General features: G+C 43.4%; 1 protein-coding gene and 1 long non-coding RNA gene across 6 annotated transcripts in view; one reads left to right on the top strand and one right to left on the bottom strand.

Annotated features, from left to right (window-relative positions):
* The window catches only part of LOC135264558 (hypermethylated in cancer 2 protein-like), a 51,771-nt gene that overhangs the window by 26,890 nt on the left and 11,770 nt on the right, over window positions 1-13,111 (top strand). For 2 of the 5 annotated variants that reach the window (XM_064353268.1, XM_064353270.1), the window contains exon 3: window positions 4,016-4,138. The gene's annotated coding sequence lies outside the window, so the exon portion shown is untranslated. Of the gene's footprint in view, window positions 1-4,015; window positions 4,139-6,941; window positions 7,202-7,248; window positions 7,905-13,111 lie in introns of those variants that run through there. The other 3 variants (XR_010332735.1, XM_064353266.1, XM_064353269.1) reach the window with 2 other exon arrangements.
* LOC135264567 (uncharacterized) lies at window positions 26-7,514 on the bottom strand. Its single transcript, XR_010332738.1, has 3 exons — window positions 7,413-7,514; window positions 1,166-1,249; window positions 26-429 (listed from the first exon to the last, which is right to left on the bottom strand). It is a non-coding gene; the product is annotated as an uncharacterized LOC135264567 (long non-coding RNA).

Consider the following 13,111-nt stretch of genomic DNA (forward strand, 5'->3'; position numbering starts at 1 on the left):
TCAAAATCTACAATCTGGTTCACACAGCAACGTGGACATTTGCTGATTACTATACGCTACTCGTAAAATTATAATTAGACACTCATGACAAGGAGTTACATTGACATTGCAGTGAGTGGCAGTTCAGGGTCTTTTACATCCATTTTCATTGTATTTGACAGGGCATTTCAATCAACAACAGTTGTTTAAAACTAATTTATTCATATTGGTATTTAGAATTAAACAGAGTTTCAACAATATAAAAGAACAAACAAACATAGACATGCACCATTACAAGAATTTGACAAGCAGACAGGCATGCAGAAAGGCAGTTTTACAATTTCAGAAATTTACACAATTTTAACAAACATTATGCAGTAATTCCACTGAGGAGCATGGACTGGTGGGCCAGGGTTAGGGTTAGTTTTGTTAGGGTTGTTTTCTGTGTATCTGTTGAGGAGATGGGAAACGGTTAAGCAGCGCTACAGCAGGGTGTACAGAGGTGCACATCCGTCTCTTTAGCTTCAGTATCACTCTTTCAGCAGCGCAAGATGTGTTTTTATTCAGCACAATGCTGGGGGTCTTTCCCACACACAGAAGACTCTCACATGGTGTGAATTCACCCTTAGCTCAATAACTATCTACACTGAAGTTACTGCTGCAAAGCAAACCATCAAATTGGCAAGCAGAGTTTTTGGGAGTTTTTGAAAGACTGAATTATTTGTTTCAAGGCATCTGAACGGGTGACAGCATAGTCGCCACTAATTTTGGAGGTTTCAAACATTTTAACCTTGTGATCTGAATACATTTTTATGAAACTATGCATATATGAATATAGATTTTGAGTTTTGACTTCTCATTAATGTATGAACCCCTGCAGCTCCTCCAAAACACCGCTGCTCCTCTAGTCTACAGCCTCCCCAGACTCAGCCATGTCACTCCCCTTCTCCAGTCCCTCCATTGGACACCTGTAACAGCTCACTTCAAATTCAAACCCTTGGAGCTAACCTATCAGGCAGCATAAAGGAACAGCTCTGTCAAACCATAAAAGGTCATCTGACTCCACAGGCTAGCCCGACCTCTCAGCTCAGCGTGCCTGTGCTACCCAGACACATCTCCTGTCTGTTATGATCCCTGGTGGTGGAATGACTGTTTGTTCTGCCCCCTGCTGGTGGAATGAGCTTACCAGTGCAGCAGGGACAGCAGAAACCCTGCCCATAATCCGACCCTCTTGAGCTATCCTCTTTCTTTCTTTCTTTTTGGACGTGTCCTGTTGAGATAATAATGTTTTGCTGTAGCAGTGCAAAGAATGGTTAGCTGTGCAGTGGTATTTATTTTTGATTACAATACTAATTGTTGGTTTGCCTAGATAACTTTCCGCATACATTTTATATATCCCTTCTGGATGATATTTCAGTTTTGCAGTTCTCCAAGAGTAAACTGGTGTTCTCCATTCTGCTGATTGTAATGTAAGGCAATGGTCAATCTTTTTTAAAATAATAAGAAACAACATGCATACACACTAAAATGTCCAGTGTTAATTCAACTCTTAACAGATAACATTTGTTCCCACCCTGGAATGAGGGACCATCTGTTATCTGTTAAGCGCTGAATTAACAATGGACATTTTACTGCGCAGGGAATCAATCTATTCCAGCCAAAAAGCATGTGAGCTCAGTAGACTCAGTTCCTCTGCAAAGAAACTGGATAAACAATTTGCTTTGAATGCAATAATTCACACAAGCATGTAGTCCATAATCCTCATTATTAGAGTTGCCTAAAACCATGAGGGAAGCAACCTGTGACTGTTTTCCAGTATTTTCCAAGGTTCAAGGTTTTACAGCAAGCAGTGAGTGTGAGTGAAATTCACATTTATGGATTGCCACACAGTTGTTTTAGAACTATCATGTGTTCAATTCGACAGTTATACGATTTGTTGCATGGTGTGGAATTTTATGAGGATTTCTGCATCATTTTTAAAAAAAATTATAGTTGCACAATTCGAGCTCCTGATTTCCTGAATGTCTGAATTCTAACTGCCAGAGCGCTGCGTTTTATTATTTCTTGAATATGCTTTTATTTTTTAAAAATTTTTTTAATGTTCCAAGTAAAAACCAGCTTCTGTTCTCTCCGCACTAACTGCTAATGAGCTCTGAAGTGCCCGTCCCAGCTGCGCGAGCTCGTCCTCCGAGACCTCCTCTGCTCCCACCGCGTGCCTTTGAAAATGTGGCGCACAGCTCGAGACTGGCCACTTCACGTGTGTTTGTCGACAGCACCTTTAGGCCAATGTCTGTTTTGAACGATCGAGTCGGAAATGCTTTGAATGAAACAAGAATGGATCATTCGCCAGTATTACCTCTTGATAGCTTTGGGAATGTAATGATGTTCCTGTTCAACATAGCTTTAGCTACGGCGATAATATTTCTTAATCTTTCGGTGTTTATTTCTATTATGGTTAACAAGTGTTTACGTAGCGAAAACCAATTTATGTACATGCTCAGTACGTGTTTCAGTGACATCTGTTCGGGCGTTTCTTATTACTATGTCGGCGTACTCGACGTCAGAGACAGCTATGATTCTCCGAAAAGAACTTTCTATATCGCACCGACATTCCTGGGGCTGTCTTACATGGCTATTTTAGCGGCACAAGCCGACAGATACCATGCCGTTAGCGCACCTTTCAAATACTCGCAGAGAATGACCCGCAACCGAACTCTGTTAGTCATTTTAGCGTACTGGATTTACGCCTTCGTCATCGTAGGTGTGAACAACCTTGTGACTGTAGGGGTCGCAAAAAGGGTCACTGGCATCGGAACGTTTGTGGGAAACATTTTCACCGTTGTCATAATGATAGGGCTCAACATCAGGTTGTTCTTAATCGCAAAGTACCACCTGGAGAGGGACCCGCCGTCCGTGGAGAGAGAAAACAAGCGTTCGTCAGTTTACCTCATCATTTTGGTGGCTGTGTTTTTCTTAGGCGCCTGGTTACCGATTTTCATTCACATTATATTGTGTAACTTTGTCGGAACCACCTGCTACACTTTCAAAAACGAGGGCACGGACCCTCTGCGAATTTTGCCCCGAATAAACGCAGTTCTCACGCCAGTACTGTACGTTCGAGGCTGCACGCCGCTGAGAGAAACGCTATTTGGAAAAGTCTGGAAAAAGTGCTCCACAAAACGAAGGTAGGGGAGATCACACGGAGCGAGAAACCTGGTTTTACTTGTCAGAACAGGCTGTTGCATCCCTCTCCTTCAGTGTCCCCCGGAAGCAGGATGTGATGCAATGTCTTCTCTACCCACCAGTGTTCTTTGAAATTGGACAATTCCATAATTGAACGGGCAATTCAATGCATGCATTTTTCATTATTTTATGCTAAAAACCACATAAAAGGCACGATTATGATGATGACGATTATATTATTGTTGTTGTTAATATTATTATTATTATTATTCAAAAACACACATTTGCCCTGTATAATTTACATTAAGGCTATATTGAAAACACAACAGTAGTTTGGAAGTATATTAATTTACGGTGTAACAACAAGCTAATTAGAGTAGCCTATTTAAATGCTGCCACGATCAAACTTCAGGTCTGGATAATAATGTGACCCAACCTGCAGCCTGTAGGCTGTATCTGAAAGGCAGGTTATTAAAGAATATGTTATATTCACAGAGTAAACCGCTGTGCTTTGAGTAGCCTATCAGGTAGCATTCACATTTCCTAACCCTTTTTGAAGAGTTTTGGAATTCCATTTCTGGAATGTTTTTTTTTTTTTTTTTTTCAAAATTCTAAGTCAGTGTTCTAGAACTCAGTAGTGATTGCTACATCAGCATTAGAATGTTCAGTTAAGATCATTCTAATAATTCTAGTTAAGATCGAATCATTGTAATCACACATTATTGCGTCTTAAAGGGTCAAATAATAACATAGAAGATAAGGCAGCCATTGTGCAGAGATGTTTTTCAGTTGCAAATTTTAATTGTAAAAGATTTGTTTTGCTTCATGTGGCTTTTTATTCCTCTCTCTCCAGAGTCATCCCTGTAGCAGGAAGGCCAGGCCAGGGGCTTCATGGCCGTCTGGTTACTGTTCTGTTCAAATGGTGACCACGTTCTGAAGGAGCTCCTCAATCCTGCGGAATTCTGGGATTGATAAGGTGCTGAAGTACACGTTTGCATGGAATATGCCGTATGTTCCTTGCCAGGAACAATTGTTTTAAAAGGACTAATTTACGGTCACCTATTTAAAATAAATCATACGCCACAATTAGTATAATTGTAGCTTTCATAAAAATGTGTGTGTGCTATTCTGGGTGTCCATTTAATATGTCTCCCAAATTTTTCTGAAAATGTTTCCTATCATTACATTTTTTAAATGTAACATATAAGAATAACACAGATAGGTGCATTAAATGGTAAGCCAATTTCTTGTTCTATATATGGACATACTTTGTATGTATATGTATCCAATTTTTTGTGTGTGACAATAATATTATCTTGTCCAAGGCAACACATGCATTTTGATTGCAGAGCATTTTTCTGCTGACAGGTAATCTTTCAAAGGAGTCATTGCCATTAAATTTGAGTGTGGAACATGATATCAAGAGCATGGACAGTTTGAATGCACATTGCATCCGGGTCTATGGAAAATCATATCCAGAGCATGAACCATTCTAATACTTTTCTCCCATCTCGATTATTATTTTGTGTTCTGTTGGTGCTGAACTTTGATTTAAACGCATTGTCTACTTTGGCCATTGACTCTCATGGTAGCTGCATGCATTACCCCACAGCTGTCCTCTCTTTAAAGCCATTTTACTCTTTTTCTGTGTTGTACATCAGTCAGCACTCCATAAGCTTCAATGTAATTGATCTATTTGATTGATTATACAAACATGTATGTTGAAAATAAAACCTACAATATATTTAGACATGTAATTTTCAATCTAATTCTGTATGCCTTCTCTGAAGATGTGGGTATAGTATCTCCAGAATTTACAAAAACTGCTAGAGAATTTTAGAGAAACAAAAAACCTGTTTAAAATATCATGCTTTACAGACGCCTGTCGATTAGATTTATAAATAACTTTTTATTCAAAATGTTGCTGCAATGTGAGAAAACAGTACTGTAATTCACTTACCGTGCATCCCGCACGTGGGTGGGGTGGGGTGGGGAGATCTGGGTGCCCCACGTGCTTGAGGTGCCCCTTTAATTTGATTAAATATTAATATTTGTATTATTTACTGTTGTTGGCATTCATTTTCATTCGTTCATTTTGGGAAAATATATTTATCTGTACAATAACGTCGTGTCGCCCGTGCCTTTTCTCACGACACAAATATTTCCCATTGATCCTTACGGTGAATGTGTTGAAGTAACAGCGCCTAGGATTCCTTGCTTTCGTTCTCGTTTCGTTCGACCGTGCAGTTTGCATGGCAACCACATGGTGTCAGGGGAAGCCTTCTGTTGGTCTTTTGGCCGATTGTTCGGGGGTTTCCCCTGGTCAAAGTAAGTATGGGAGTGCTGGTTTTGTCTGTATCAGGCGATTGGTTTTCGCAAGGATTATAAACTCGCAATACTGTAGATAATGCACGAATTAAAATGGATCATATTAGGCGTTATTAAACTTGAATATGAATGGCAAGGAACAGGCCGCATATAAAATAGGCTATTAAAAGGGACACCTTAGTGTGTATAACTCTGTGCTTTGTCCTTATACTTGAATCGAACCAGCATTACTCTGTATTCTTTAATAATACAACCACTGAGCTCAGGTTGCTGTGTTAGTATCGCTAAATAAACATTTGTTTATTTAGTAAACTTAAGGAATGTGCACTGTGCCACGAGAGTAGCTTACACACAGGCCTTAGTCAAGACTTAGTCACGCACTTAATGCATTCTTTATTGACCATGCTTTATCGTTACTCTGGAGAAGTGTTTTCCGTTGCCTAATTATTGACCGATTTGTTGATACATTTCAGTGAAGATTTATATCCTATAGGACGCAGGTTTCGCGCAATTAATAGCTATATTCCATGGTAAACTAAATCTAACGTGATTTGTCATATGGGTTGATTTAGAGGAGCTTTAACATTTATAATCAATGTGTAATCTTATTAGCGTCCGGATAATCAGACGTTGCCAAGCTGTAAAACAGTTCTACTTCTTTCTATTTTGCTTTGGTAAGGCGGACGTTTGTGGAGAAGGAGAGGAAGCAGTATTCTGACCTCACTTCCGCTAAGAACATCTGGTACAGGAGACTTCCTGCTCTTCAAGTAGTTTACATAAACCACTAATCAATATGCATAAAACCTGCAGTGGACTTAGCACAGAATCAGAGATATACGCATTTAATATTATACAAATATGATAGACGTATTTTAAAGCAGTGATAGTCATTCCCATTAAACGAGTTGGCTAAGATAGGCCACAACCTTTTAGGCCATGTAGGTTGGGGTGAGTCCCTGTTAGGAATGTGTTCTAATTCATACGTGACTATTACACGGCTTTTTTTTTTTTTGTTTTGCATTTTAAGTCATATTAATATGCTCGGTAATATTCGTTACTCAACATAGGCTAACGCTCATTCACTGTTTTAGTAGTAGCCTACTGTCATTTTAATAGTTTAATAGACAGACTGACTAAGAGTGATATCAATGTTTACATGTTTTTTAAAAAGAGAAAATGCTTACTGTTCTTTCACAATACAGACATTTGTAAACCGGAATTTCATATATAAACGAGCCAACCTTTAACGAACAACTAGTACTTTAAGAATGCTGCTTAATTTCGACTTCACAGTTAGCCTAAATGTGATCATTGTCGTCTGAATGCTCCGTTAAAATAAATGATCCAATTAAACGATGTCCAATAATTTAAATAGCCTACTATTTATATATTGATTTTTAATTTCTCGTTCTCTGTGCAGTTCTGTGGCGTATTGACACTTCAGGTACACTGGCGACCGATAGGCCTACTCTTCTCTTGTACCACAGCTGGGTTAAATTATTGGTAGAGATGGTGTTTTCAAACCGCCGTAAACCACACGAAGGAAGAAGGGGCTTGTGTTTTTCTCTCGTTACCCCTTTTCGGTTGGATTCTATTCAAATTTGGGTCAGAGGTGAGATCTCAACGTCACAAGCTTGCAAGATGGCGCTCGGAAGGCTGTGAGATGAGAGAGAGAGTGGTTAACTGAGAACGCTCCTACCGATGTAATAAGGTATCAAAATATAATTTCTATTATTTTTTTGTTCGTGTGAAAGTTTGTTCGAACAGGACGGGGTCACTTTCCGGTCTGATTGGGCTTGACTCGCCTAAAAATGCTTTGGTTCGTCCAAAATAGCCTGCTATCGCGTGCCAACAAAAAGGGGGCTTCGCTAGTGTAGCGTATGTAGTGCCTATAGCGAGTACCTACTCCAGACCACACATACCAGCTTGGCAAGATGTGAGCGCCTCGTTTTGTCTGGTCAAACCTGCGGTGCAAACGCCAGCAATACGGACTTCAGCGCGAGCCCGTTGTTTCTTAGTCCTTCATAATGTCATGTTTTTCAAGGTTTTACTTTGTCACTCTTGTTTATATAAAACAATACAATCCGAGCAGATAATTCAGTTCCCATAAGGAAGTAATTTGTGATTGAATTAGCGAACTGGTAAATGCAATTACGACAAAGAAAGCATCTGTTTCTCATTGTTTACGATTGCACAGAGGGGTTTTTTCGTTTCCTTGAATTTGTTTGTATTTGTTCCAAACTTGGTTTACATTGATTTCCAATTTCTAATGCGTTACATTGGACACTTGGCATCGAGATGGTTTCAATTTTCACGATCGGATGAAAACGACGATCGACTCTGTCCAGTTCGACAGTTCAAATTGGATAATTCAATTAAAATGTTCGGCATGTGGACGCAAGTCATTGCATCAGGTAAAGTAAAAATAAGGTGATGTGTGTCTTATTTTGCTCTGGGGAGCTATATTTCCCTCCTCCCGTTTAGTTTTTTTATAATGCACTTGTGGTTAAGGACAGGTAGGCTGCAGTTTTTATTTTAGGTTTCAAAGCTATTGTTCATTTTATATGAATTCATGTAGCCTTACATCGTCAGCTGCAAAATAGCAGAATTCCTCTGTAATCTAAATCGATTTGCTCCTTTGGGACGCCCTGCGAGTTAGCTTGGAAAATGGTTCATTTGTCCCTACAAAGGAAAGTGCGTGTACGAATATGTAGGCATTTTTTTCAAATGGAAAAACAGTTTTTCATATGCGTACGCTTCCAGGCACAACTGTTTTGAAGTCTGTGTGCCGATCTTCGTGTTTACAGTGAATATTGTGGCATAGTATCCAGTTTGTTGCGAGTATGTCAGCAGCGGCCACCGGAGGTGTAAAGTGCTGGACATTAATCTTGAATGAAATATCGTGTTTCAATCTTTTTTTGTGTGTGTGTACAGATTACGCTGGCACCGTGAACATTCGATTTACCTGTTATTGTACCTCCGTTGATTTTTGGAACAGTTCCTCGGCGTTTGTCTAACCGATGAAATTCTTCGGTTTGTAATCGCTCAGCACTGGCACCAACATTGAACTAAAATAATCTGTTGGATTGTTGCTGAAGTGTCCTGGGTAGTGTAGTCGACTGTAAATGCCTGTTATTTGATAAGTTGGTAAATGCTAAATGATACGTTGGTAAATAAGTTGGGGAGGTTTGTTCTGTTATGGAGCAGTGCTTCCCCTTTGACGCTCGTTGTTCAGATTGCAGAACTGTATACCTACCAATGAATGACACGACTTCAATGTATGTTGATTGTTTCTTTTTCAACTGGAATAAGCCAACAAATAACAATGGCAAACAAAGGCAGTTTGTATAGAAACTGAAGTCTCAGTTTGTATCTTTTAAAGTCCAGCCTTAGGTAATTTATGTACAGTTTTTCTAATTAATCTGGTGTCCCTATGCTTTTGTGTTGGTATTGTTTCTCTGTTTCTGCATGAGGAAGTTCCTCGTGTGCCACTCTGTCTTTAATAGTGATGCTGTTATTTTTACGGGCTTGGCCCTTGCTTCACGGCTCTTGCATTGAGTGCAGTGTTGACGTGTTGGTGCAGTAAAATGTGACCATTAGTGCGCTGTTGAATGCAGCGGTCAGAATAAAGCTGGGTGTTGGACAGCCGGCCGTTCTGTGAGATCGGTTTGGAGATCAGAAGTGTTCGTGCCGGTGAAAGATGCACGTAGTTATGCAAGTGGGTTTTTTTTCTTAGAAAATAAATGTGTGCAATCTGTGCAGAATATAGACGTAAGAGTGCAAACATGATAGTGAGGTTTGTGGGGCTCATCGTTTTCTGGAAAAGTGTTGTTTTGGAAGTGTGCTGGAGACCCAGCTTGTGCGTGTGTGCGTATGTGTGTGTGTGCTGGTAGGCTGGAAGTGGAAGTTGGTCAGCTGTAAGCAGTCCTCTGGAAGCCCATGTGGTGTGTGTGCTGGCATTCAAATGGCGTGTGGAGGGTGTTGTGGGGGGGTGGGAGGCTGGCAGTGAAATTGGGCTGTAAAACCGGCCAGTGGGAGCCAGGGTTTAGCTCCGCCCTCCCCCCGCAAAGTGCTAAGGTTTAGCCCCGCCCTCCCCCCGCACAGTGCTAAGGTCTCTGGGATTACACGTACAGGCCAGACCTTCAGATGCAGGGTGGCACAGTGGTGGATTTGGGTGTAGTAGGTAGTGTGTGTGGTGGTGGATTTGGGTAGTGTGTGTGGTGGTGGATTTGGGCGTAGTAGGTAGTGTGTGTGGTGGTGGATTTGGGTAGTGTGTGTGTGGTGAATTTGGGTGTAGTAGGTAGTGTGTGTGGTGGTGGGTTTGGGCGTAGTAGGTAGTGTGTGTGGTGGTGGATTTGGGTAGTGTGTGTGTGGTGGATTTGGGTGTAGTAGGTAGTATGTTTAGTGGATTTGGGCGTAGTAGGTAGTGTGTGTGGTGGTGGATTTGGGTGCAGTAGGTAGTGTGTGTGTGGTGGATTTGGGTGCAGTAGGTAGTGTGTGTGGTGGTGGATTTGGGTGCAGTAGGTAGTGTGTGTGGTGGTGGATTTGGGTGCAGTAGGTAGTGTGTGTGGTGGTGGATTTGGGTAGTGTGTGTGTGGTGGATTTGGGTGTAGTAGGTAGTGTGTTTGGTCGTGGATTTGGGTGCAGTAGGTAGTGTGTGTGTGGTGGATTTGGGTGCAGTAGGTAGTGTGTTTGGTGGATTTGGGCGTAGTAGGTAGTGTGTGCGGTGGTGGATTTGGGTGCAGTAGGTAGTGTGTGTGTGGTGGATTTGGCCACCCATGTGATTTTTTTTTTTAGACAAATTGCTGGCAATCTCTGCGTTGGTGTACACATCGCGGCGATCAGAGTCAATGTGGAGTTTTGTTTTGTCCAAAAATGCATCATTTGGTTTGTAAGTTCATTTCTGCAGTGAGTAGCATGTGCTCTCCTGCTGTAGGGGACGCTTAGCTGGGCAGAGCAGGCTGGGTTTACTAAAGACTGCACTTACAGACCCTGCTGGAGTTATATTTACTTTAGGAGTGGAAGCGGGCTTTGGATTTGCGTGATCTTATCACACAGACTCATTTCCATAAGTGGACTCACACAGGGCAGGGTGAGTGTGTCTGTTTGCCAGCAGTAACCCTGCCCTGCATGTGCAGATCCAGCTCTGCGCTCTCTCTCTCTGAGTCTCTCTTCTCTCTGTGAGTCTCTCTCACCCTGAGTCTCTCCTCTCTCTGAGTGTTTCTCTCTGTGAATATCTCTCCTCTCTCTGAGTGTGGAGTTTCTGCAGGTAGTGTTGATGTCTGCTCTCTGAATGAAAACGTGCTCGTTGCCACGCTGGGACACTGCTGCTGTTTTCAGAGCAGCAGGCTGAACAGCTGCTTTACAGGGACTCTGATTCAGTCCCAGCCTGTCCTTCAGTGACCCCCCCCCCCCCCCAACCCTAACCCTAACCCCCCCCCAGCATACAGGGCCGGTTCTGAGTTTCTCATCGACGAACCCCCCCCCCCCCCCCCCCCCCCACACACACACACACACACACACACACACACACACACACACACACACACACACACCAGCACACACACACACACACACACACACACACCAGCACGCACACCAGCACACACACACACACACACACACACACCCCAGCACACACACACACACACCCCCCAGCATACAGGCTTGGTTGTGTGTTTCTCACGCTGGACCTGCGCTCATACAGCGTCTTTCTGGGCGTATGGCCTGAGGTCTGATTCCGCTTATTCATTAACCACCGAGAGGAAGATCTGCCCCGAGGTCAGCGCTGCAGACCGACCCAGAGCCCCCCCCAGCACAGGAACCAATCAGCCACTTCCGTCTTCAGCACAGTGACCAATCGGCAGTCTGCTTGTTGAGGACTGGGAGGCGAAGAAAGCAGTTCAGTTCAGGAGGATTACAGATAAAGTCCCTCACCAGTTGGAAGGGCACTAGGAATGGCTTTTGTTGGAGGCTGGCTGTAATGGCTAACCGATTCCAGGGTGTTTGTGTCTAACTGCACGCTGTTCTCTTCCCAAAGTGTGCTCAGTATTTAGAACAGAGGCTTTCAACCTTTTATGATCCAGGGACCCCCGCCCAGGCTCAGAGACATCCAGGGGTCGTGGATGATAAGGTAAAAAGGGTTGTATTTGAACCAGAAATGGGCGGGGCTGAGGGATCCAGAAGAGTTCCCAGATGCAGATTCTCCAGATGGTAGATTCGTAATCTGAGCAGTAACGTTGCGCCGCAGAGACTCCTGGGAGTCTGCTGGATTATGAAATGTTGTGGTAGATTGATGTCATGGCCTGCGGTTATGGATCTTTCAACTTCGTTTAGGAGAAATCGTGTTTTTTAAAAAATATATATTTTTTTTAAGTTCTGTATTTCAAATGCTACAAAGCCCATGAGCCTCTGTGCCTGTTATCACAGCGATAGTGTGGGTCAGAGCATGTGGAAACAAAGAATTATGGGTATCATCCTCGTTGGCTGGTTTAGCTTTATAACAGCAAAATGGTGGACATGCTGAAAATTGAGATTGTGATTGGATGATTCCCAACACAGTGGTCTTTGGGACTGGCAGCTTATGTACCTTCTGAAATGGCTATTGCAAATTTTTTTTGAGGTGATTATTCAACCGGGAGAGTTTCATGCCCGCCCAAGGTTGGGAAACGCATCTGACAGTCGAGGTGAAAAGTGAAGGGAGACTAAGCCCTTTGAAATGACCACGCCCACACTTACGCTCTGTGTGTGGAGGGTGTTGAGGTGGGTACAGGGCTTCGCTGGGCTGCTTCTGAAAGCTGTGTGTGGAGGGTGTTGAGGTGGGTACAGGGCTTCGCTGGGCTGCTTCTGAAAGCTGTGTGTGGAGGGTGTTGAGGTGGGTACAGGGCTTCGCTGGGCTGCTTCTGAAAGCTGTGTGTGGAGGGTGTTGAGGTGGGTACAGGGCTTCGCTGGGCTGCTTCTGCAAGCTCCCCGGCTCAGCGGCCTGTTCCACAGCCATCGCAGGAGGCTGACCTCATTTCCTGTTCTAGAGCGGCGTTTTGCTCAGAGTCATCACCTGAGTCTGCCACAGCCCCTTTCCGCCTTCATTATCCCTGAATCTACCACAGCCCCTTTCCGCCTTCATTATCCCTGAGTCTGCCACAGCCCCTTTCCGCCTTCATTATCCCTGAATCTACCACAGCCCCTTTCCGCCTTCATTATCCCTGAGTCTGCCACAGCCCCTTTCCGCCTTCATTATCCCTGAGTCTGCCACAGCCCCTTTCCGCCTTCATTATCCCTGAATCTACCACAGCCCCTTTCCGCCTTCATTATCCCTGAATCTACCACAGCCCCTTTCCGCCTTCATTATCCCTGAGTCTGCCACAGCCCCTTTCCGCCTTCATTATCCCTGAGTCTGCCACAGCCCCTTTCCGCCTTCATTATCCCTGAGTCTGCCACAGCCCCTTTCCGCCTTCATTATCCCTGAGTCTGCCACAGCCCCTTTCCGCCTTCATTATCCCTGAGTCTGCCACAGCCCCTTTCCGCCTTCATTATCCCTGAGTCTGCCACAGCCCCTTTCCGCCTTCATTATCCCTGAGTCTGCCACAGCCCCTTTCCGCCTTCATTATCCCTGAGTCTACCA

The sequence above is a fragment of the Anguilla rostrata genome, chromosome 10 (assembly GCF_018555375.3).
Source record: "Anguilla rostrata isolate EN2019 chromosome 10, ASM1855537v3, whole genome shotgun sequence".
In the NCBI taxonomy this organism is placed as follows: Eukaryota; Metazoa; Chordata; class Actinopteri; order Anguilliformes; family Anguillidae; genus Anguilla; species Anguilla rostrata.